The sequence below is a fragment of the Mustela nivalis genome, assembly GCF_964662115.1.
Source record: "Mustela nivalis genome assembly, chromosome: 3".
In the NCBI taxonomy this organism is placed as follows: domain Eukaryota; kingdom Metazoa; phylum Chordata; class Mammalia; order Carnivora; family Mustelidae; genus Mustela; species Mustela nivalis.
This window is the reverse complement of record NC_139022.1, coordinates 23,534,992-23,560,815: the sequence shown is the minus strand read 5'-3', so window position 1 is coordinate 23,560,815 and position 25,824 is coordinate 23,534,992. Positions and strand designations below refer to the sequence as shown.

Below are 25,824 nucleotides of genomic sequence, written 5' to 3'. Positions count from 1 at the left end.
TTGCATTAGTGTGGGAGGGAGAGAGGAGCAAGAAACGCCTGATCACGTGTATCGTCATCAATGGAATGAGTGCCACGCACTCCTGGCCAAGGCAGAGGGATGGATGAAACCTTTCTGATCTATTGTTTATCAGAACACTGAAGCCTGGGTGATTGTGCCGTACTTTAACAGACAAGTGTGTCAAATGTATGGGTGAAGATGTTGCAGTGGTGGTGTTAGAGTAATTAATATTTGGAAGGTAATGAATATTTTGATTTTAAAGATGTCAAAGGTCAAAGACGGAAGGAATGACTAAGATCGGATGTTGACCCCCTCAAATTACAGGGGTATTGAAGCGAGACTGAGTCACCACCTGACCCCAGGAATGAACCAGCGAGGAGGGCTCCTTATTAGAGCAAGGCTCCCGGAAGCCAGATAGCCCTTGTGCTTGCAAGAGCTCAAGGTACAGCCGGCTGTGGAGCACCGAAGCAGCAGCAGCCACAGCAGCCACGGGAATCGTGACCCTCAGGCCCGGCGCCTACCTGGAATTTCCGCAGCGCCTGGTTCAGAACCACCGGGGCGGACAGCTCCCCGCCGCCGCCGGCGCCGACTGCGGAAGGGGACCGAGAGCGCGGGCTTCACGCTCTGTGAGGCGGCTGGGGCGGCGGGAAGACCGGCTGCGTCCCCCCCAACCCCCGACACCCACTGGGTTCCTCCCTTCCCCCTGCGGGGCCGCGCGGGGCCTGCGGGTGGCCGACCCGGGCCACACGTCCCGCAGGCGAGGAAGCCACCGGCCGCCCTCCCCCCTGCCGCCACCGCCGCCGCAGCTGCTCTCCTCGCCCCGCTCGGCCGAGGGGTGTGGGGCGTGCTCCGTGCGGGCCCCGCCCCGGCCTGATCCCCATTGGCCGGCGGGCGGGCCGCAGGTGCGAGGAGGCGGGTCCGTCTCTGGCGGCTCGCGCCCGGGAAGGTCGGCCAGGGAGCGCGGGGTGCGGCGGGAGGGCGCGCGGGGACGCAGCGGGCGCCGAGGAGACGCAGCGGCGGCGGTAGCGGCGGCACCTGGGCCCGGCCCTCCCGCCCTCGCGCCCTCGCGCCCTGCGTCCCTCCGCGGCCTGCAGCCTGCGGCGCCCGAGCTCCGAGGGCGCTTCCTCGGGCGCTGGGCCCGAGGCGGCCAAGATGGCGGGCCGGCCGGGCGTGCGGCGGCAGGCGCTGTGCTGCGGGCTGCGCTGGTGGGGGGCGGCGGGCCGCGGCGCGGGCCCGGTGCCCGGCGCGTGCGGCTGGGAGGCGCTCTGGGGGGCGGGCGCGCAGGCGGCGGCCGGGGCCATGGCCCAGGTCGGCGGGAGCGCGCGGAGGAGGGCGCCGGCGCTGCTCGAGGCGGCCCTCGCGGGCCAAGAGAGCCTGCACATCTGGGACGAAGTGTTCGGCTAGTCCGGCCCGGACAGCAGCGGGAACGCCTTCTACAGCACGTCCGCCGCCTCGCGCTCCTCCTCGGACGCCGAACACGAGCGCCCCGGCCCCCCGCTGCCTCCCGACGCCCCCGAAGGGCCGGAGTCCGACGAGGACGAGGCCAGCGCGGGTTGGAGTGCCACGCTGCGGGACCGCCCGCCCCCGCGCTTCGTGGACACTGGCGGTAAGGCGCGGCCCGCGGGGGCGGGGGCGGCCTGGGGAGGCGTGAGCACGGGGCTGGGAGAACTCCAGACGCTCTGCCAGGCCAGCTGCTTGAGGGCGGCTTTTCGGTCAGCACCCAGATGGGGCCCTGGCAGCGGGGATTTGAAGTGCGAGAATCAATCTGGTTGTGTGGTGGTGGTTGGTGGGGGCCGCTCCGACTTCCCCGCGGATGGAGAGGATGAGGCAGAGGCCCAGGTGGCACCCTGCCGCTGGCAAGGACCCAAGGGGGGGCCTTCCCTCCCTTGCTGGGAGTGTCCAACCCAGTCACACCTGTGGGGTTGCTCGTTAGGGGTGCATTTGAGTTAGGTTCCTAAAGCCCGATGCAGCTTGTGTGTGTATGTGTGTGTGTGTGTCTGTGTGTCTGTGTCTGTGTGTGTTTGTTGCGGGTGGGGGGTACGTAAATCGTTTTGTGTGGATGGCCCCAGAGCGGCGTTACCCAGGTGCCAGGGGTGGGGCAGCCAGCCTTTGGAGGGAGGCCTAGTGCGAGCCGGGACGTCTTCACTGGCTCGTGTTTTCTCCAGTGAATCTGACCAACTTTGTCCATCCCTTTCAGGATCACTTGCTGAGAGCAGAGAAGAGTGAGAGGACCAGTTATCAGCGTTAAGCTGTCTACTCTCGCTCCAGAAGGCACTTGTGTGTTCTGCTTACCGACACGGTCATGGTCAAGCCCCTGATATCTGGAGGTCGCAGGCCTGCTGGTGGTTGTGGCTGCTTGAAATCCTCCTTTATTGCCTACTTTTTGGGAAGGTAATTCTGACACGTCTCTGCTTAGCCTGCAGAAGCTCTGCGGCCTCTGCCCTCTGGGAGAGGTGGAGACCAGCCAGCAGTCCCACCTGTCCCCTGATGCTTTCTGTTCCTTGCTCGACAGCCTACTGTGGCAGGCCCTTGTTTCTGCACACCATTTTCTTGTGTTGAAGAGTGTGCAACCAGTGTTGTGGAGGACCAGGGAGTGGCCATACTGGACCCAATGCCGCTCTCCCTGTGGCTCTCCATGATTGTTGTTCAACCATAAGAGGGCAGGCCAAAGGGAACCCTGGCTGGTGCCTGGGCTAGGATCTGGACCTTGTGCCACAGCCTGCTGGTAGGCTGATTGGGTTGGCTGGACTCTCTCAGCAGGGAGTGGTCTGCAGACCTCCCACAGACAGGCTGCAGTGTGGACACCCTGAGCTACAGCTGGGCTCTAGGGTCCGAGTCAACTGTGCTGTGTTTTGGAATGGGTGAATTTAACATATTCTCATTTAGGCTTCAGTTCAGAGTTTGGGAATTTTGAACGTCACATCACCCTGCATAATCCTTTTAAAGCCCATACATTTCCCAGAATGTCATAAGGGTTTCCAGCCCCAGATGGCTGTTTTCCATTCAATTAGCTCTTTAAGAATTGTACATACCCAGAGCTCTGGTTTGGCAGACTTGATGCTGTGAGTGCTGTGATCCAGTTTTTGATCTTGGAACATGAGAGACATGTCCTCTTGTTTCCCTCCCTCTCTGGGGAAAATAGGGGAATCATGTTAGCTTAAGCCTGGTTATGACTAAGAGCCCATGAGTGTTGGTCTGAGAAGGATGAGCGCACCTAAATACATTTTCAAACAATATTATGTTTCTCAGTAACCTATACTTGGGAGAAATTCTGCATCAGAGCAATTTAGTCTAGCCACTGTGGCACTTAAATGGTCATGAAGTTCAGGATCATTTGTCATTTAGCATCAGGTTCAAATTCTGCTTCCTTCGGATGTGCACTGAGCTCACATCTGGACCTGAGAATCACAGGCAGGCAGGTGCTTTAACCAAAGACATTTAGTGGTTATTGGATCGTATTTATACCCAATTTTGTTTTCTGGTTTTTTGTGGAAGCTTGCTTTTAAAATCCAGCCCTAATGATGAATTTCCTTTTCTTCTTGAAACAGTCTTTCCCTGTGGGAAATTCGGGGTGGTGGCGGAAGGGTGAGGTGGATGGTTTATTAAGCATGAGTTCAGATGGCCTGGAACAATGGGATATGATTTATGGGGCCTGGAAATAGATGCCGGGCAGAGAAAACCCTTGTGCCCCGCGGTGGGGGGATGAGAGATGGACGGGTTTGGTAAGAGTGAGAGCTGCACCCTGGCCAGTCTGAGAGCAGAGAGGCTCAGGCTCTGAGGTTTATTAAAGTGTCAAATATAACCCCACTTTAGGAAGGCAGCTTGGGCCTGTCTTCCATCTTTGTTCCCTGGTTCACTGACAGACGTCAGCGGGCCGGTGGGGTAGGAAAGGGTGGCAAACAGGATGGTGGCATTTGGATCTGTGATCAACCCTCGAATAGGAAAATCCGTAGCAGAAATGGCTGTTGCTGCTAGAAGCAGATGAGGAAAGCAAAGGACTTAGGGAACAGGTTTCATGCCTGCCTTCTGCTGCAAAAGCGTGTGTGTGTGTGTGTGTGTGTGTGTGTAGATAAGTGAATGTGTATGTGTGCATAGGTGTCTTACACATAAATATGTATTGCTTGTGCTGGATTGGGCTGGTTGGGGATTTTGGTTTTGGTTTTAAATTAGAGATCACAGGTGCTGTCTAGGAGTCCCGCTGATGCCCTAGAGTCCCTGCGCCGGAGAGAGGCATCGGCACTGGGCACCCCTGAGCTTGGATCTGCATCTGGAGTGCAGTAGGGAGGCACCTGGTGCCCAGCCGAGGGGAGGAGGGCAGGGAGGCAGAGGTGTTTCTGTGGTTCAGGTTGAGACTAGTCCACGAACAGCTCTTCTAGTCTTCCAGTCTTCCCAGATTCTTCCTTCTGTTCTGTCCACACATTTAGCTTCCTGGATCAGGCGCTCCAGAAGTGCAGCCAGCAGATAGGAGTGGAGGTACCCTCCCCCTCTCCCCCTTCCCTCTCCTCCCTGGCTTCTGGTTGTGCCTGGAGATATGGGCCCCCTTGAGGTGATTTAAATACAAAGACCATGCTTGCCCTGCTGCCTCTTAAACCCTGTCTGAAGGGAGGGTCAGCTTGGAAGCTGGAGATGTGTGCTGGGACCCCAGGGTCCAGAACCTTCTCCTGATCAGACTTACAGCTCTCCCTCTAAAATAACCCCTTCAAGCTGTCAGCCTCACCTGCCCACTGTGTAAATAACTGACACAGCAGCACAGCAGGCGGGCTCACTCCTTGGAAGCAGCACGAAATTCAGGACGCGCTGGTTTCCAGGCTTCTGCCCTTCTCATTTCCCATTCTGAGCAGTCTTGTGACTCGTTTCCTCTGAGGAGGCAAAGGAACAGGCAGATTCCCAGATGCTCAGGGGCCCCTCTGTGTTTGGCTTTGTCGGTGGTTCCTTTGCCGTGGCTGGCTGCATTCTGAGCTGTTTGCTTTTTCTCTTAGAGGCCGGACATCCTAAGATTTTTTTTTTCTGTGTACCGTGTCAGCAACACTCGGTAATAATTCAGCAGGGAGGTGTGACCTTGAGAGGCTGAAGACGACCGTAGGCCTTAGGAAATTAACACGGTTAAATGTTTTATCTTAGGGTTTGTTGTTGGTTTACTCGGCTTAAAGTCTTTTTTGACTGAGAAGTAAGAGGAGAAACATCTTAAAGCTAGAGTTAAATGTATATGCTTGTAATGGGTTTGTGAGCTGAGGTACCTGAGCCCTCATCATTGGTGTCCACGGTGAGCCACTGCTCCCAGCTTTAGCTCTGTATGGCATTCGGTGGCTCCGGGAGGAGCTGGGCGTCTGGGCAAGCGATAGGGTACGCCTTATGCAGTGCTCCCTAATAGTCAGCCACGTGCCCCTACCACACAGAATTCAGAGAAGGGAGCTTCCTGGAGGGAGGTGGTGTTCAGGCTGTGGGCATGACGGTGACCACAACCAGCGGGCCCCGGTCATAGTGTTCCATTTCATAATCACGCCAAACCTTTGCGAGTACTCCGAGAGAGCTGCGATCACCTCCACTTCACAGAGAAACATGGTTTCATCTGAGGCGATGAGATTACCTGGGGAAGTGGTAGCCTTCCCTGGAGGGAGACTTGATTAATCAGGGAAGGTCGTGCCTTTTTAGTTTTTTTTTTCTTTACAGCATCTGAAAACTTTTGCTGTCAGAAATACTTTTGTATTTTTACAGGGAATTGCTTTACAGGGTCTTTTTCTCAGGGCGTACGCAGTTCAGTGAGATCTAATGCATGTATGGATTTGGATTTGTGTAACCAATCTGCACAGTCGGATAAGAGACAGGAAATCTGCAATGTTATCTCTTTATTTAATCTGTCTCAGCCACTGTGATGAGCGTCGATAGAGCGCTTCTGCAGGCAGCAGGGCTCTGAATCCATGGGGAATCTGGGAGTTGTGTGGGGTCTGGTACTCAGTTTTATTTTATTTATTTAAAGATTTTATTTATTTTATTTGACAGATAGAGATCACAAGTAGGCAGAGAGGTAGGCAGAGAGAGGGACGAGGAAGCAGACTCCCTGCTAAGCAGAGAGCCCGATGCGGGGCTCGATCCCAGGACCCTGAGATCATGACCTGAGCCGAAGGCAGAGGCTTTAACCCACTGAACCACCCAGGCGCCCCTGGTACTCAGTTTTAGAGTTGAAAACTCACCTTTATTTTTAAGAAGTGTGATTGTGTATTTTTTCTTATTAATAAGTAATATATGTACATTTTAGGGAAAAATGATAAAATTTTAAGAAATCCCATAACCCCTCATGACCTTAGCTAATCATAGTTAATCATATTGAGTATATTCTTCATATATCTTAGGTGTCAGCTTGTTGGGTGACCTGCTCTTTAATTGTAATTAATATATTGTAGTCGTTTTCCATTTACATTTTTAAATGTCGATTTTAATGAGTCTGCGGTATCACACAGTTTCCTCTGGGTCCGTGTTGTTGCTGCCTCCCTCTTGTATTTGTTCTGCTGTGATAAATATTCTTGAAACCTAAGTCTGTGTTCACATCTGTAGCACAATCCTTAGCAGAAAATGACCGAAGCAGAATTGAATCAAGGACCCACTGTAAGGTTTTTGGTGTCTGTGGTGAAATAGGTCTCCATAAACATATCTACAATGCTCCTGCCGGCTGTGCACCGAAATCCTTAGAAAGTCATGCTCGGAGGACCTGCTCCAGTGTGTGATTCCTGCCTGCCGGGGCTCTTAGAGGACCATTGCCTTTGGTAAAGCTTGCTGAGGTGTAATACACACACACAGCACATGAGTCCTAACATGCGGCACGCTGTGTGTAACTACTACCCAGATGAGGATCAGGAACATTCTGAGCACACCAGAGGTTCGCTCCTGCTCCTTCCCAGTCAGTCACTCCCTGCCCCCTGATTCTCTTCCATCACCAGCGATCAAGTTTGCCTGTTACCTTGCTCTGGTGGTTCGGTTCCTCAGGACATCTGTGGATTCCTTCTTGTTGTCGCGTATGTGGCATCTTAAATTTCGTTATCGTCTGTTGTCTTCCATCACGTAGGTACTGTAGTCGGTTATCCGTTCTCCTGTTAATGGTCTTTTACATGGCATCCAGTTTGGGGCTTCCGAGGATAAGCTGCTTTAGACATTCTTGTGGTTTTGATGGACAGATACATTTCCCTTGATCATGTAAACCTAGGAAAAGGTTTTACAGTTCCTAGATTAGATGCGGGTCTCCCCTGTCGACCTCGTGTACTGGGTGATGTTTTGCTGAGGCCTGTCTTGTGCATGGCCAGATGTTGGCCACCTCCAATTTGGCCTCTCCCCACCAAATGCCCAGTGGCGCCCTTTCCTCCAATTACATCAACCAAACGTTTCTCCAGGCATTGCCATATGTCCCCTGGGGAGCCAAATCACCTGCAGCTGAGAACAACTGCTTAATTTTTTTAAAATTTATTTTAAATTTATTTTTTGAAAAGATTTTATGTATTTATTTGAGAGGGAGGGGAGAAGCAGAGGGAGAGGGAGAAGCCAACTCCCTGTTGAGTAGGGATCCCGGTGCAGGCCTGGATCCCAGGACCTTAGGATCATGACCTGAGCCGAAGGAAGATGCTTCACAGACTGAATCCCCTGGTGCTCTGAGAACCCCTGCTTCAGTACATGCTGCCACACTGTGTTCCAGTTCATCCAGCTGCCAGTGATGTGCGGGACATGCCATGTGTTAATTCAGCAACATACTGAACCCTGGTGGGATATAATGATGAGTGAGACCTGTCTCCTGGGGTCCAGCAGGAGAGACAAAGTAAAGACAAGGAGAAAGAGCCTCTGGGAAGCAGTGGGATCAACGTTAACAGGGATTTATATGGAATTCTGGGGAGGGTCACCTGGTCCAGCGGGGTTGGGGAGGAGGTGGCCCCTCGGATGGAGGTGGCCCCCTGAGCTGCTTCTGGAAGCAGAGATAATGATTACTCAGGTGAAGAGGAAGGAACAGGGCATCTCCAACTCGGGCAAAGGCCAGGAGGAGAGAGAAGGTATGCCACTCTGCCCAGGGGCGAACCCACCCTTTTCCTACCCTGAGCATCCCGACCCGAGGCCTTATATACGAAAATGTCCTGAAACGCGACATGATGTCCTTGTTACCACAGCACAAGTAACTGTAGCTGGGATCCAAGGTCCCATGTTCAGGTGCAGATACAGATGTTTCCGGCGTTTCCTGGCGCCCACAGGGAGGGGAATGTGGTCGCCTTGGTGAGATCTATGAACTTAGGATGGAATCTCTGGAGAAGCCCTGAGCTCTGCCCTTGAAAGAAGGAAGAGGGAAAGGGAAAAACTCAACTTCTGTTGGCGGAAAGAGGCACGGTGTTGTCTCGGGGTGGGAGGGATGTCGTACTAAAAGGATAACAGACTCTGAAAACACCCTGTAATGTGACGATGATGTTCCGCCCCGACTGGCACGTGGTGCAGAGAGCCCCTCTCCCCTTTTTGAGTTTCAGAAAAAACTTATTACAAAAGTAGGAACCCCGGGCAATAGTTAGCTGTGTGTTTAATAAGCCACTTTACTAAAAAGTTTAGAACTGCAAATCTTGACACTCTCACTGCCACAGACTCACTCCTTGGCCAGGATATTGGAAACTTCATCTGCTTCCATTTCCAGCTTCTAGGCTCATGGACACCCCCACCCCATCCCCATTTCTTCTGTGGAAGAGGAGCGATCTTTTACAAATATAGGCTAATCTGATGATTCCCCGCTTAAACCTTCATGTAGCTTCTGGCTGAAACCAAAGGGAATTCCAGAGTCCTTCGCAAGGCCTCCAATGCCGACAGCTGCTCCGCAGCCTTCCTTTCCAGTGTCCCCTTAGTCTCCTGTCCTGCTGTCTGCACATAATCTATTCATTTCCGCCTTCATGCCTATGGGGCCCATACCTGGAATGTTCTTCATGGCAGGCTCTGCTTGTTAGTTTGATCTTGATTCAGATGTCACTGCCTTACCCCATCCCTCTTTGCTGCCACATTTGCTAATATGTTTCCTTTGTGGGATGAGATGCTGGATGTCTTGGTCACAGTTAGGATACGGTGAGTCCTCTGTGTTTGTTGAATAAAGGAACTAACAGAAGACCAGATGAACACACAGCTAGATTGTTAAAAATGAGGATGGAATCAGCACCAATGGAGAAATGTCTAAACGTTTTCTACATCCCAAATAGTGGAAGAGAGGTTGGACCACTCTTGAGGGAACGGATTCCCTACTAGGAAGGCAGCGAAGCAAGTCTGGGATGTGTTTTACAGGTTTTCTGTCCTGCATAGAAAACTGAACTTCGCCTCGGAGGAACTCTACAATCTTGGGCTTCTGCGGCCTGCCCACTTCCTAAGAGCTAGAGACCCCCAGACAGGAGCCTATTAGAAATCTGAAGGGAAGCCAGCCTCTTGTACCCTTTTATCTGTTTAACAAGTGCTTGTGTGTCCTTTACTATGTGCATATAGTGTTCTAAGAACTTCGTTTTTTTTAAAGATTTTATTTATATGTTTGAGAGAGAGAGAGAGAGGGCAGGAAGTGAAGAGGGAGGGAGAGGGACATGCAGACTCCTCGCTGAGCAAGGAGCCTGACACGGCCCTCTCCCAGGACCATGAGATCATGACCTAAGCTGAAGTCAGATGCTTACCCACTGAGCCACCCAGGTGCCTCTAAACACTTTGTAACGTGTGTGCTCCTCAAAACAATCTTGTGATGTATTGTTATCCTCATTTTTAGTATAAGGAAACTGAGTCACCGATTGGTCAAGTGATCTCAGGTGAAAGAGTTCCTTTGATTAGGGCTCGAGGAAACCCCATCCTTACGGCGTGAATGTGGAACACAGTATATCTGTTCAGATCTGCTACTTAATGGTATTTCCCTTGTGAGGGGCCCTTGAAGGCCAGTGTCATTCTCCAGATCTGTCTGACCTGCTGCCTCTCTTCCTGGTGGCGGCACCTCGTTACTCAGCACCCTTTGTTGTGAGACCGGGCCGCTGCCTGGATTCAGCGCGGTGGAAAATGAGCCCAAGGGTGGGCTCCACTCTCAGGCCTGGCCACGGGGAGGCCCCTGGCAGCCACACGTCAGGGATGTTGGGGGCCGGCAGGCAAAATGACCTCGTATCGAAATCACCATTTGGAGAAAAGCTGCTCCTGCATCAGCCACAGCTCTCAGGGATTAAAGGCTTGTCGGCCAGAAATGAACTTCTTCCCCCGTTGGTTCTTGGTACGTTTGGTGGGGGGTGTTAGAGGAGCCGGGTTTGCAGACACAGACGCTGAAGAAAAGCGGATTCCTCCGGGGAAGTGGATTCAGAGCAGTAGGGCCCACGCGGCATTGCTGCGTGGGGACTCCTGAGGGGCTACGAGGGAAGACAACCCAGAGGATAAAAATCGATTCCTTGTCTCCTTGCTGTGACATTTCCATGGTGATTTTGGGAGCGGCCACGGAAGGGTGCCCGGAAGCCACGTGCATCCTGCGCTCTGGAGATGGGTGCTGAACCGCACGTCAGTGGTTTGAGGCTGTAGACGGTTTGGAAGGGGCTAGGGGGTCAGTTTATGGCTGGAGAGGACCTGGGGCAGGAGGCCTGGGCTGTGCGTGGGCTCCCCCTGTGACTTTGCACCAAGGGGCTCCTTTCCAGGGTTCTGAAGGTCAGGAAAGATGTGCGGGGAAGCCCAGAGCTGCTGGCTCATTCTGGGGAGCTTTATCTTTCTTCCTTTAAACTCCCTCTGTCTCGTGTGGCCAAAATGCACATGATGGCTTTTGTGCTACTTAGGAGATTTTCAGACCTTTGCAGCAACCAGGAACCTTAAAGAGGGCAAACCCAGGGTACCTATATGAGGCAGGGGAAAGCAGGCTCTGTCTTTGAAGTTGGGAGTGGGAGGGCCCCAAAGCCCCCCACCCCACCCCAGGGTGCTTCCACACCCCATCCCGCTCAGTTCCTCATACTCTAATGTGAAGGACCTTTGGCTGGGACCTGGGTCAGGAGGGGAGAGAGGCCTCTGAGAGGCACCCAGTCCTTTTCTGAGATGGTGAAGAGGACACTGATAAGTCAATGAGATTCTGGTGTTTCAAAGCCACCCAAAAGTGTCTATGGCAAAGTGATTAAAAATTGAATTATTTTGGGGCTTCCTGGGTGCCTCAGTTGGTTAAGCATCTGCCTTCGTTCAGGTCATGGTCTCAGGGTCCTGGGATCGAGCCCCAAATCGGGCTTCCTGCTCAGTGGGAGAGTCTGCTTGTCCCTCTGCATATGTGCTTTGTCTCAACAAATCACAATTTTTTTTTTAAATTTTAAAGATTTTTATTTTATTATTTTGGATGGAACTGGAATGGGAGGACACCTGTTTCCTTCTTTAGGAAACTGTTACAAAAAGAAGATCATGGATTGGGAGAGAGGATGATTTTCTAGGAAGAAAAAAGGTAAATAAGTGTAATTGCCTAAAAGTGGTGACAGTCTTGCTTGTAGATGTTCCTCCTGCATTTTGGGAAGTTGGAGAATCCGTAATACTTTCAATTAAAGTTTTCCTAAGAATCCCCAGCTGAGTTTGGGGGTGGGGGGCATTGTCCTTTGTGAAGATTTTGAGCTTCTGTGAGTGAGCAGACCTCCACTCCAGAGTGACATAAAAAGCAATCTGCACCTCCTTCCTGATTTGTCTGTAATGAAACTTGCTTTCCTCAGGTCCCAGCATTCGAGGCAGATAAATATGTTCCCTTTCGTTGGCTCTTACTCATACTTCAGCAAGATTTCCCATGTGCTTTCCTTGGCTGGCTGGGAAACTGGACCACAATTTATGCGATCTTAGGGGACAGGCGCATAGAATTCCAGTGGGATCCCAAAACAGAAACTAATTGGAGATTAGAGACCATTGTGGTGTGAAGCTTTTCTTTGAGATCGAAAGAGGTGCATGTTATGCAAATATTAGCAAGTGTAAGTTCACACTGTCTATTGAAAATTTATAGACTCATTATGGTCACGAAGGCTGGAAGATAAGTAGATTTTGGGAAAGATGCAGGTAAATTCAGGGAGGTGGCAAATTACCCCAGGGAAAGTAGAATGGCTAAAGAGTATGGCCCACACTTTTTTTTTTTAAAGATTTTATTTATTTGCCAGAGATAGAGAGAGAGAGTACACACAAGCAGGCAGAGAGGCAGGCAGAGGCAGCGAGAGAAGCAGGCTTTCCGCCGAGCAAGGAGCCCGATGTGGAACTCGATCCCAGGACCTTGGAATCATGACCCAAGCTGAAGGCAGCGGCTTAACCAACTGAGCCACCCAGGCATCCCTGGCCCAAACTTTTTTTTTTTTTTAAAGATTTTATTTATTTATTTGACAGAGAAAAATCACAAGTAGATGGAGAGGCAGTCAGAGAGAGAGAGAGGGAAGCAGGCTCCCTGCCGAGCAGAGAGCCCGATGCGGGACTCGATCCCAGGACCCTGAGATCATGACCTGAGCTGAAGGCAGCGGCTTAACCCACTGAGCCACCCAGGCGCCCCCTGGCCCAAACTTTTTAAAAAGATTTTATTCACGTATTTGACACACAGAGAGCCAGAAAGCACAAGTTGGGGGAATGGCAGAGGGAGCAGGAGAAGCAGGCTCAGGGGAGCTGAGCAGGGAGGCAAATGTGTGGGACTCCATCCCAGGAGCCTGGGATCATGACCTGAGCTGAAGAAAGACACTTAACCAACTGAGCCACCCAGGCGCCCCCTGGCTCCAACTTCCAAAGATGGTGTATGAGATACCTTTGGTAGGAAGGAATGAAGATCAGCAACTGTCCTTGATTCTGCTTCTCAGGAAGGCATTGTGATGTGGTGCCCAGGACTTTGGAGACACACACATGCTTGGTGCCCTCCGGCTCTGCCACTAAAGCAACACCTTCCAGAGGGCAGCTGCAGGCACCGGGTGGCATCACACAGGGTCAGACCCGGGAGGCACTCAGCCATGTACCCCTTCCACCATCCTGCTGGGGTTAAAAAAATTACCTATATATATAAAAAAAAAAGAACCAGAATAGTGGGAATGAATGAAAGATAAAAGTTTCCTATGTAGTAGTGGTAGTTCTCTTGTAGTACTTTTTCTCTCTCTCTCTCTCTTTTTTTTTTTTTTCTTTCTTGGTTTGTTTTCTGGGGAAGGGGCCTGCCATGTGGGTTTTCAGTCAATGATGTTTTCTGACTTAAGTCCTACCGCCCCACTCAAGGGGGTGGGCTCTGAGGAAACTTTATTTTTTTTCAGGCTTTTGTTCTCTGGCGGTTTTTTGTTTGTTCACTTTTTTTTTCTCACTTTGACCGCTTTTGATGGTTTTTGTAGTTTTAGAGGAAAACAAACCGCACCCTGATCTCCCTCTCAGAGAGAAGCCTCAGTCTGGCTGCAGAGCCCAAATAAGTTCCTCCTTGGCCGCTGGCAGAGCAGGTTCCAAGTCGCTGTCCCTGGGGATGGAGGATCTTTTGCTTGTACCCAAAAGCACGGCAGCAGCAGCTTTGGGCACCTCTAGACCGCTAGAGAGGTTCCAAGCAGCAATCGCACACTGAGATTTTCCCGCTGGCCCGGGCTGGGAGTACCCGGTCTTTCTGGGTCTAAGAGCGCCCACCTTACATGCACCAATTTCAGGGAAGGCAGAGGTTCGCGCGCGGGTCTCGGGCTCTGAGAATGGGGCACAGGACCGAGAGCACCAGGCTGGGCCTTCGCGCACCTCTCTGGGGCGAGAGTTTGGTGCAGGCTCTGAAACAAGGGCGTGTATCAAAGGGCACCGGCTGGGCCTTTATACCTCTCTCAGGGGAGTATCTCAGGCTCTATAGCAGGACTCTTGCATTCTGCCGCCTGGTGTGGCTCCCATCCCCTCACAGGAAACGGACCCCATGCATTCTCCTTGCGCTGGCAGCGTAGGGACCAAGAGCTGGTTTTTCTGCCGCACTCTCTCTGACTCAGTGCCAAGGGAGGCTGTCCTGGGACCAGGGACTTAAGCCCCTGTCCCTAGCCGCCCCGATTCCCACAATTTCCCCAGAGATGCTTTGCTCTTTTGGAGTGCTTTCAACCAGTCTCCGAGTTAATGCTGGTCCCCAGACGCAGGGCACTCTCGCTTGTATTGGGGTATTACTTTCCAACTGGTTGCCTCTGGTAGCTCCCTCCCCCTTTTGTTTATCTTCTGAGATCAGTTCACAGTTCCCACTCCGCTTTACCTGCCCACTGGCTTCTTCTCCCCCTGTAGAGATCCACACGTGTATAATTCTGATCTCAGGCTGATTTCATGGGTGATTGGAGTTCATGGGTGATTGGTAGGTAATCAGATCATTTTGGGGTACAAGTTGAAAAGACGCCTCCTACTTCCACGCCATTTTGTCCCCCCTCTTAACTTTTATTTTTTTTATTTTATTTGACAGCACAAGTAGAGGGAGAGGATGAAAGAGAAGCAGGATCTGCACTGAGCAGGGAGCCAGATGCAGGGCTGGATCCCAGGACCCTGGACAGATGCTGCACTGAGGGAGCCACCCAGACACCCTTTTAGACCTAGGATGCAGGTAGGAGAAGCAAGCCAGGGGTTCCTTGGCCCAACACTAATGACCATGGCTCAGACAAATCCATCTTCCACTTCAGGCTTCCAGATACTCTGCGAAGGAGACATTCCCCTTCCTGTCCCTCAATGCTCTGCCAGTTCAAGGCAGATCCATGATTCTGAGGGTTCCTCTTTGGTCATTCTGTCAGGGACAGCCAAGAGGGCTCCAAGCCTGTGTGGACCCCAGGCCTGGGGATCCCAGCCCTGAACTCTTTGCTCTGCCATTGATGACCCCAGAATAGATCAATTCAGCAACTGTCAATCCATGCCAGTCCAGGGAACAAACACAGCAGTACACAAGATCAACTCGCCTTGGTCCCAGGAGCCTGGATTCCCCAAGGAGGGCTTCACCTGGTCTCTGAAGGGGATTCCAGGGGTACCAAGATGGCCATGGGTGGAGCCCACCAGGTAGAGAGGCCCCTGGAGAGTGTCCACTGGCACTGAGCAGACAGAAGATCCCCTCAGGCCTTCCCTCGCGGCTCCACTGTGCCTGGGGAGAGAAAAGGGCCAGCCACACCGCACCGGGGCCGCAGCTCCAGGGCCGCAGCTCGGCCGCCCAGGAGCAGCAGCGGGCCTAGCCTGGAGCTCAAGCAGCAGCAGGGAGCAGCAGGGAGGCCGGACTGGGCGGGGACTGGGGTCCTGGAGTCAGCAGAAGAGCAGCGGGAACCAGCAGGGGGCGCAGCCAGCCCCCTCACCGGACAGGACAGAACAGGAGGCTGGGCGAGGGCGCGCGGGCCTGCAGAGAGGCCTGCACTGCTGTTTGCTGCCCCCCACCCGCCACAGCTCACCTGCACCTGCCTGTCCCGCCCACCGCCTTCTGTGGGCCCAGCAAACTCACTGGGCAAGTAGCGCCTCCCGGGAAGGCAGGGGTTCTGGGCTGGCTGGGCAAGGCGTGGGGGAGTGCATCGGTGCCCAGCTGACTCGGGTACTGAGGGGCTGGGGAGGGGTAGGGGCGCTAGGCAGAGAGGGAGACTGGGGCCCTGCTGCCCGCTGCCACCTGCTGCTTCGTCCAAGGGAGCGAGAGGGGGGCCTGGCGCTCCTAAGCCCCATAGCCCTTGCCCCACAGCCCTCGCTCCACTTCTCGGTATCCAGGGAACCCGTGGGGCCCTACTGACATCAAGGGGCCCAGCACCACTGGGCTCATCTTGACCCCGGAGAGACGCCTGTGCTGACAGGCTTCTTTTCCAGAACTTGATGGAAAATTTTGTCCCTCAGAATCGCCGGGCTCCCCAGCCTGAGAGGCGCTGGCTCTGCCCGCGCAGCCTGGGCCCCACTGGGCCCCCTCCACTTCAAGTGCCTTTTACCCAGGAGCCCCAGGATACCATTTTTTTCTGGCCCATGGACCCCTTTCCCCCACCCCCACCCCCACACCTCTACTTTGGGCCTGCAACCACCCTGGGATCACTTCCATCTCTGGCCCCCTACCCCACAGGTCCTTGTCCACCTCCAGGCCTGACCCCTGGCCCCTCTCACCTCTGGAGTTACTGAAACTCTTCCACTTGGGGGCCACTGGCATCTGTGATCCCAGACTCCCGGGACTCCCCTCCACCTTGGAGCTCCCTACCCTGTTTCCTCTAGGAACTGCTGTGCCTAGAGCACCAAAACCCCACATTCTCAAGCCAGCTGTCTTTGGGCCAAGGACTCAGGTATCCTCAGGGACCCTCCTTTCTGGGGCACATACTCCTCTCTGTGCAGGAGAGACCAGAGAGAGCAGGCTTGGGGATCCTTCACTCCAGCTGGATGGAGGGGCAGAATCTGGGGTGTGTGTGAGGGGGTGCTCACAGGTGGCCTCCCTGGGTAAGGAGCTTCCAGGAGGAAACTTCAGAGTGAGGCTATGATGTGGAAGCCTCAGGAAGCACTGGCTGCACAGACTCCAGGCTCCTGGCTTGGGCAGTGGGCATTTAGTGGCCAGAGACCTACAGGACCAACCCTGTCCAAACCCACCCCACCATGGCCGTCTTTTTTTGTCTTGAATTTGCACAGCAACCTTTTCTCCAGTATGAAATTGAAAGCTTTGCTTTGGAAAGTTTTGTGTCCAGGAGGCTCCTGGGCATCCACTTACTTTATTTCCGGAGGCTAGTTGAGGAGGGTGGAGTCTTTGGGACCTTAACAGCAGGTCTCCTGATCCTTCCTGACTTTTTTTTTTTTTTGATTTATTTATTTGAGAGAGAGAGAGAGAGATAAAGAGCACACCACAGAACACATGCAGGCACAGGTGAATGGGCCAGGTGAATGGACCTGTGCCAAAACAAAGAGTCAGATGCTCAACCAGCTGCAACCACCACCCCCCGTCCACCTTTTACAGATGGGTTACATCTACACACTGTTAGGCGCTTTGCCTGGACCCGGCTAGTCTTACAGCAGTCCTAGGACACTGTCTCTTGCCCAGTGTCTCTGGTCAGTACAAACCCATGCCTCAAGTGTGGGAATGACTTCTTCCTGACTCCTTTTTTTTTTTAAGATTTTTTATTTTATTTTATTTATTTGACAGAGAGGGATCACAAGTAGGCAGAGAGGCAGGTGGAGAGAGAGAGAGGAGGAAGCAGGCTCGCTGCTGAGCAGAGAAGGCAGCGGCTTAACCCACTGAGCCACCCAGGCGCCCTTCCTGACTCCTTCTTAACTCCCTGTCCAGCCTGGGTTGCCCACCCCCCTCCAGGCTGTCCGAGTTGTATATATTGGATCTCTGTAGATAGTGGGCACCATCAGATCCTCACCTGTCGTGGCCGGCGCAACAAATCAACCAGGAACATGAGGGTAAGAGGATGAAGAAAAGAACTCGAGAAGCAAAGAGATGGGGGACAGGAGGAGCACTGAGGAGGATGTCCAACAGTGCTAAGTTTATTCAAAGCCTTAAGGCCATATATATAGTGACATTACATCTGTGTTTAGTTAAGCAACTATGGTTCCTCATGACGCCAAATGGCTGATACCAGTACAAATACAGCAAACCTGAAAGTAAATTATGGGTTGTACTAAGGCAGCAAGGACCAGCAACGAACTTTTTAGCCCAACCGAATTGTTCTCATTTGTTTAGTAAGCGTGTGGGAAGTCACGTAGGCGAGCGCACAACACATAGCACAGACTCTTGCCCAGTGCTCCTGAACTTTTCCCGTCCTAAACCTTTTGTTAGGTTATTTGGACTTTAAAGGAGGCACAAGTCAGGGTCTGGTTTGGTTCTCGTCTCAAGCCTTATTGCGGCCTCCCACACTCACCGAAATGAGAACATGGCTCAGGGTTATGGAGTGAATATACCCTTTAGGAAACATTAAAGGACATAGCATAACTGGTCCGGGGTCACCCAGCCTGTGAGAGGCATGGGTGAGATTCAGACTGCACTGGGTGCCACAGCCATTTTCAGCTCACCTTAGTGTCCAACCTGGTCCCAGAAGGTTCCTGCTCAGGACTTTGCTTTGTGCTGAGCTGGGCTTGCTTCCTGCCTTTGAAGCCATTTTCACAGTGTATCCCCAGCCCACCCTCTCACATTGAGCATCAGTGCTGCCTTGGCTGGCCTCTGTTGATCGTGCCATTCCTCTCAATCCCTCTGTCACCCCTCCGGCCCACTGTCCTACTGCCCTCTGTCCGGTGGGCCAAGTTCTGAGTTTCTTACCTGCACTTCCTCTTAACTGTGCTCTGTTGAAATCCTCTATAACAGGGAAGACCTGCTTATCAGAGCCGCTTGATTTGGAATCCATCTCCCCTGGAGGTCAGAACTTCTGACCATCATGTCCCCAACCTCAGCACTGGGGATGCCTGCCCAGCCTATTCTGGGTGCTCATGGAGCTCTGGGATCTTGGAGAAGATTTGCCATGAAAATAAGCATTTATACATAACACGGAAGAGAAGATTTGAGGAAATTGAGTGAGTGTCATCTGGTAATGTTTGTGTTAGGATGGTTCTGAAATTTCTGGGCCCTGAGTTACCAAGAACCCTAGGTTGCCCAGCTGGAAGGACCTCAGATAGATCAGCTGGGCTCCTCACCTCATTTGACAGATGGGAAGTTGAGGCCCAGAGCTTAGTGCCACAGAGCAGGAGTGAGGAGAGATGTTAGTGACAGGAAGAAATCATAGGGTAAGCACAAAGTGGCTGAGCCTGGGCTTTGTTTATGCAAATGAGTTGCTAAAACAGTGGGCCTGAGGCTGATGACTCTATCTAGTGGCCAGCAAGAAGTAACACCAGCCCACACCTTCTGAGGTTTAACTCATGCCAGGAATGATTCTCAATGTTTTATTTGTGGGCACCTGGGTGGCTCAGTTGTTCAGCTGAGGTTATGCTCCTAGGGTGTAGGGATCTAATCCTCACCAGGCTTCCTGCTCAGTGGGAAGCCTGCTTCTCCCTTTCACATTCCCCCTGTGTGTGTTCCCTCTCACCCTGTCTCTCTCTCTCTCTCTGTCAAATAAATAATAAAATCTTAAAACAAGAACAACAACACCAAAATGCTTTATTTACCTTAGGAGATAGGGTCTGTTATGGCTACCATTTTAATGCATGGAAATATGGGCACAGGGGAGCTAAAGGAGTCCAAGGTCACACAGCTTGCAAGTGGAGGAGCCAAGATTTGAACCCTGGGCAGCCTGCCTCCAGAAACTGTATTATTTTTTCCCCTTGTGTATGTCATTTTTAAAACCTTACCTTGAATTCTAACAGAGATGTGTAAACATTGTTAAGCATGTAGTTTATTGATCATCACAAAGCTTAGGTTCTGAAGCATTGCAGCAAGCTGCGGTGGGCTTTGATGTCAGAACTGGTTGGAATCCAGTTTCTGGTGCTGCATGATCTTAGGTGACTTACTCAGCCTCAGTTTCTGCACTGAGTTTGGCAGCCTTGTGATGAGTAGAGCGTGTGACAGTGCCTAGCGGGTTTGGTGCCTGGCGAGTGTTTAATAAATGGTTTTCTCTTCTTAATAATGAAAATTCTAAGTTGTGTTGGTTTTGGTAAGCAGTCCGAATACCTTCCTCATCGGTCAGTTGCCTGTCAGTCGCCTTGTAGGTACTTGTGATGAGTCACTTTTGTAAGTCACTATATATAGCTGAAACATTTGGGGGTAGTTGGGGGACACCCCCCCCCGCCCCCACTGCCCCTGCATTGAAAGTCTGTAATTTAAAATGTTCCACCTGTACCTTTTTTTTTTTTTTTTAAACATAACCTTTTTGGGACAGTGAAAGTTATATGTCTTCTCCTTAGGGTTGTGACGGAGCCTTTGGGGACCTGCAACAGCTTACTTCCAGTTTCTGTCTGGCATACTGATGGGCCAGAACTTATTTTAACAACATTCCATCACATTCCAGGCACCTGGAAGGAGGAATATGTTGAACTTCTCGGAAATTATTTTTTGGAACTGTTTTTATCCTGAGGATTAACCCATTTAAAAATTGAATGACCTTTATGGTTGACTTTTCCACTCTACATAATGCAAACTGAAAAACTCGTTGTTTTCAGCTGCTTCTGCAGCAGTGGGAAGAGCAAGCCTGTGGGAGTCCTCCCCCGGTTGGCCCCAGCACAGAGCTGCATCATTCTACACACCCCTCATGCCTTGTCTCCTTGTCTGTGAGGTGGTAATGATGGTGCAGGGAGCTCCAGGGGTTGTCGTGAAGGTTACAGAGATGGGGGGTGTAAACTTTGAACAGTGTGCCCCACATAAAATGCAGATCTGGTGAGCAGAGGCAGCTGCTCACATTAATTGTTGATGCCAAGGCACTGGAGTTCCACAACAGCCTATGCCTTTCTTTCCTGGGTCCTTTTTGTCTCAGCCACCTCCTTAGAGAAAGTGACTCAGCAAGGCTGGTGCTTGTGGAGCCCTCTACAAATCCAGCTAATTCACACGGGCGATGCCCTGGAGATAAGGGGGTTTTCCTGGGTGGTAGGACCCCATTTCAGAGGCTTAACTAGCCGGTTTCTGCTAACTGGTCCTGTCCTCCAGGGTCAAGTTGAAGGCCTGCCAGGAGACTGGTGGTCTCACCAGAGTTTTCCACTGGAAGCATGAAGGACCCCATGGGGCCTCGTGCAGAATGACATGGGTGTTGGGGGGAGAACAGAGGGGACATCGCCTGTACCATCATGGGCAGGTCACTATATCTGGCTCACGCCGGCTTTCTTCCCATCTGGGAAATGGCAGAAGACCATGCTTTTTCACAGGAGGGATGAGGGTTTAGGGAGGTATTTGATGACTGTGTTGGGGCTGCATGAGTAACAGAGTTGACGGAGGGGCCTTGGAGTCACAGACTTGGGTTCAGGCCCCTGCTGCTGCCACATAAAAGTAGATCGCTTGGGTAAGCCATGGACCTCAGTGTCCTCCTCTGTGCACTGTGTATAATACCTAGCATGTAGGTCTGTGAGGGGTACAAAATAGAAGGCCATATTAGGAGCTTAGAGCAGAGCCTGGTACTCACTAGATTGTAGTTTTATGGAGATACTCTGGCATCACTGGTGTTGCAGACCTGGTCCTACCATCTGGAAACTTTGGCTGTGTGACAGATGGCTTATGAGGCCGTGGCTGACAGAAAGAAGCGGTGTCTGTCTTTTCTTAAGATTAAGGGTACAGAGGGGTGCCTGGTGGCTCAGTCGTTGAAGCATCCAACTCTTGGTTTCAGCTAAGGTCATGATCTCAGGGTGGTGGGATTGAGCCCTGAGGTGTGCTCTGCTCTCAGTGTAGAATCTGCTGGAGGTTCTATCTCCCTGTATTTGTGTGTGTGTGCTCTCTCTGTATCTCTCTCTCTGTCTATCTCTCCCTAAAATAAATGAAGCTGTAAAAATAAATATATACATACATGCATAAGTTAATTAACTATGGGTACAGAAATCAGTGATGGAGCTGGGCTGATGGGACGCTTGGCAGCAAAGACAGGTGCACCCTGCTTGAAGGCTATGGGGTAGCTGCGGTGTCACCAGTGGTGATGGGGGTGTGAGGAAGTTGCCTCGTGCAGCATCCAGAGAGGAACTTAGATGGGGGGGTTCCAGGGAGTAAATGCCCATGGGTAGGAAGCATCTTCAGATGAATGTCAGAGGGTGTTCTCATGGATGGGGAGGCACCCTTTCTCCCTGAAGCTGCCCACGAGTGGAGGTGTGCCTGCTGGGGACATAACTAAATCATTGGGGTTTAGCCTCCTAAGCTGTTAATTTATGAAGATGTGTCCAAGACCTTGTCTCACTGCTTTTTAAAGAGAAGTAAATTAAACTGTTGTTTGGGATGGTATTGTCTTCCAAAGGCTCATTCAGAGTCAGTGGCAGAGCTGCTGTGGGCTTTCCAACTTGTCTTGAAAGCCTGATCCAGGCAAGGGTGAGGGATATTCCCATCTCTTGGGGTCTCTTGCCCTCTCTGTTTATGGCAGAACGTGGTTTTGTGACTGGTAAATAAACAGGCATCCTGTGCAGATCCTTCAGCTCTTCATGTGGCTGCAGTAGAGGAAATTCCCATTCACTGGGCACAGACTGTGGCTGGACGGGCGGTGTGGCGGGGCTCTCACTGAGCATTCTCCTTTCACGTAATCCCCGACCAGATATGAATTTTGTGGTGTTGCCACTTTCCTGCTGGCCAGGAGGGAAGTTGAGGCCCAGGAAAGTTACACTTTCTCGCTGTGGTAAGCGGCAGAGCCATGTCAGCCGGTCCAGGCCCTGGCTTTCAGGTCTGTTTGCTGTGAGCATTTCCTCTTGTGTTTCCAGCTTTTGGCCTGTTTGACCTATCAAACTACTGATGGTGTATTGATAATTCTAATACTTTCGACATTGTGAAAGATTAGCTCTTCACTTTGTGCTATAAATGTTTCTTGCTGTATTTTTTTTTTAATTAAAAAAAAAAAGTCAAAGTCCCACGTTTCTGCCCATTTGAATCTCCCTGAGTCTCCTTGTTGTGAAGTGGTTGGGTTTGGGGATTTCTAGGGCCGGGGCCTATTTGGTGGTGGCTTTGCCTGGAGGAGCCCATGGCTCAGGACTTAGAGTGGGGACTGGAGCAGTGTGAACTGTGGCCTGAAAATGTGTTCATGTGTGCTGAGGTGGTGCCCAGATTCTTTTGGAGGATGAACTGAGGTTTTGATCAGTAGGTTAGAGAAACACTTGATGGAATAACACTGATAATTTTGTTTTTGTATTCAATCCTAATTTTGTGTTTTCGTTTTCATGTAGTGCAGTGTGCTCTATGTTCTAAGAAAAAATTGGCAATCAATTCATACAGTATCATGATTTAATAATCCTTCCTCACTTACCGGGTCATATTTCAGGTTTTTATATGTAGTTTTTATATCTGTAGTTCTGTTTCTGAATTCTGCATTTTGATTCATTCCTTCATTTTTAAATTTCTTATTTTAAAGATTTTATTTATTTGAGAGAGAGAGAGAATGAGCTAGGAGCAGGGGCAGAGGGAGAAGGAAAGGGAGACTCCTCACTGAGCATGGAGCCTGATGTGGGTCTCAGATCCCAGGTCTCTGAGATCAGGACCTGACCCAAAGGCAGATGCTTTACAGACTGAGCTACCCAGGTACAGCCACATTCCTTCATATTTTTATTTTTACTCCAGTGCTGCACTGTTTGGCTGGTTGCTTCAGTTTCTGGGAGGGAGGGAGATGACCCCCTCCCCTGTTCTTCTAACAAGTTTGCTTTTGCTGCGTTGACTGGAGAAGGGCCAGGCTTCCTGAAGATGAGTAGGATGATTCAGTGACACCCAAAAGGCAGTGGCTATCATTGTTCCCACTGTGCTTCAACAACTTCACCCACTGACTCTTTGATGATGGCAGCCACCAGCAAATCTTCTGCAGAGGACTGCTGCCTTGGGATGCTTTTCTTGTGGTGCTGGACTTCATTCCCCCTGGCAGCCAGTACAGCTAGGATTAGAACCTAGGAAAAGTCCCATTAGAACCCAAGAAAGTGGGGTGCCTGGGTGGCTTAATCGATTGTCTGCCTTTGGCTCAGTTCATGGTCTTAGGGTCCTGAGATCAAACCCTGCACTAGTGTCCGTGCTGGCTGTGGAACCTACTTAAAATCAAACAAACAGAAATGAGCCCAAGAAAGTACCATCCTTTGAGTTGTTCTATACTGTGGATCAGATTTTATTTTTCTTTTCTTTTTTTTCTTTCTTCTTTCTTTTTAAAGATTATTTATTTGTCAGTGAGAGAGCACAAGCAGGGGGAGCAACAGGCAGAGGGAGAGGCAGGCTTCTGGTTGGGTAAGGGGTCTGATGTCGGACTTGATCCCAGGACCCTGTGATCATGACCTGAGTCATGTTAGGCTGCTGCCTAACAGACTGAGCCAACCAGGCATCCCCCAGGATCAGACTTCAATAACCCTACCAGATTTCTTTAGCTTTGACATTTTAAAGGACAATGAAAGCTAGCTAAACCTACACCAGGATTCTGCATCTGCTGGGGCTGTGCTGTCCGGGCCTATGTGCCTCCTGTTCTTCTAACCCCATCAATTCCACCCATGTTTTAGCCAGAGAACTGTAGGAAGGTGTGGGTGTGTCACTGAAAGCTTTGACTCATCATTCATATCTTTTGTAAGCTTATAATCTTTATTTTTTTCTTTTTTTGGGGTAAGATTTTATTGATTTGTTTGTTTATGAGAATGAATGGGGAGCAGAGGCAGAGGGAGAAGCAGACTCCCTGCTGAGCAGGAAGTCTGACATAGGGCAAGATCCCAGGATTATTTATGACCTGAGCCCAATGCAGATGCTTAACCGACTGAGCCACCCAGGCGCCTCTTTATTTTTCCTTTATTGATTATCTGCCTTTCTGAGGCAGCGTTCTACCTGGGTTTTCCTAACTCCACACTAAGGTATTCTTCCACTAGTGTGGCCTGTTTTGAGGTAATTCCTATACATTCTGGCTATGCTGCTAAATGATGCTATGATCTTGGACTCTTTTTTTTTTTTTAACCTCTCTGAGCCTTGGTTTCCTCTGTGCTAATGTGGATAATATACCCTCTCTTGCAGATGTGTGGAGGGCCATGGCTGACTTGGATGCAGTCGGAGTCATCTCACGGCACATGGAATACACAATTTATCTTGCTTCCTGTCTTGATAACGACATCTTGGTTTTCATGCTGTCTTAGAACAAGTAGAACTTGACTTACATGTAAGTTGTGAATTCACGTACTTTTGACAGAGCTGTTATTTTAGTTTAGTTTAGTTTAGTTTAGTTTAGTTTAAAGCATGCTCCACACCCAGTGCAGAGCCCAGTGTGGAACTCAAACTCACCACCGTGAGATCAAGATCCGAGCTGAGATCAAGAGTTGGCCGCTCAACCAGCCTAGTCACCCAGGCATCCCTTCTGTTTATCATTTTTCAAAAAATGTGACAAGTAGCACTTTCTCTGCTTGGACCTGTCCTCACACCTGCTATGCTGGTCTGGGGGTCAGACGTGTAGCTGGTGTGGTGCTGGTGATGTTGAGCAAGACAGTTGTTAAGTCTTTTTACCCTAATTGCTGTTGTCCTATTATTTCCTTTTTTTAAAGATTTTATTTTATATCGTGGTGATATATGCTAAAACTGTTGCTTCTGGTCCTGCCTTAAAACTTGAATATATAGGGCATTTTTTAAGGATTCATCCCTGGAGATACAGTATTTGTTTTTCTCTGTCTGACTTATTTTGCTTAGCACAATACCCTCTAGGTACATCCATACTGTTGTAAATATCAGGATCTCATCCTTTTTGATGGCTGAGTAATATACCATTGTGTGTATGTACCACTTTGTCTTCTGTTGCTGGACACTTGGGCTGCTTCCATATCTCGGCTATGGAAAAATAAATGCTGCAGTAGGCTTAGGGGTGCCTCTGTGCTTTCAGAATGTTGAGTCTGATGTGTCAACTGCCACAACAGTCGTGGCAACTCAGGAAGGGAGCCAGGTGCAGGAGGTAAGAGGAGGAGTGCAGCTTTAGGCAATCTGAGTTGAGGTGTCTGTTGGACGTGCAGGTGTAGGTTCTGGTTGGACAGTCAAAATGTAGGAATGGGTGCTTGGGGGAAGAGAGATGCAATCATGCTGTTGCCAAGGGATATATTCCTTGTAGAGAGAGTGACAGTTAAGGATTTAGGGTAATTCCTTCTTTTCTTAGGCAGATAAAGGGGAAGAATAAAGGAGTAGTGGATGGAAGGGGAGGGACGTGGCTTTGATGCCAGGAAGGCATTTTTGCACAGATGTCTAGAGAAGAGAGATTTCAAGGAATGAAATGTCAGCAATGTGCGATGATGTGAAAAGTTGCAAAGCAGCTTGATTAGGGGGTGGGGGTAGATCGAGGAGGTTGTCACTGAGTACTGAAAGAAAATGGGAGGTGAGTAGTGGAGTCCTAAGCC

At 50.8% G+C, this 25,824-nt stretch overlaps 1 long non-coding RNA gene across 1 annotated transcript; it reads left to right on the top strand.

Annotated features, from left to right (window-relative positions):
- The first annotated feature begins 1,532 nt into the window (after positions 1–1,532).
- On the top strand, positions 1,533–24,549 carry LOC309861587. Its single transcript, XR_014310037.1, has 3 exons — positions 1,533–1,606; positions 14,378–14,515; positions 24,467–24,549. It is a non-coding gene; the product is annotated as an uncharacterized lncRNA (long non-coding RNA).
- Positions 24,550–25,824: the final 1,275 nt, after the last annotated feature.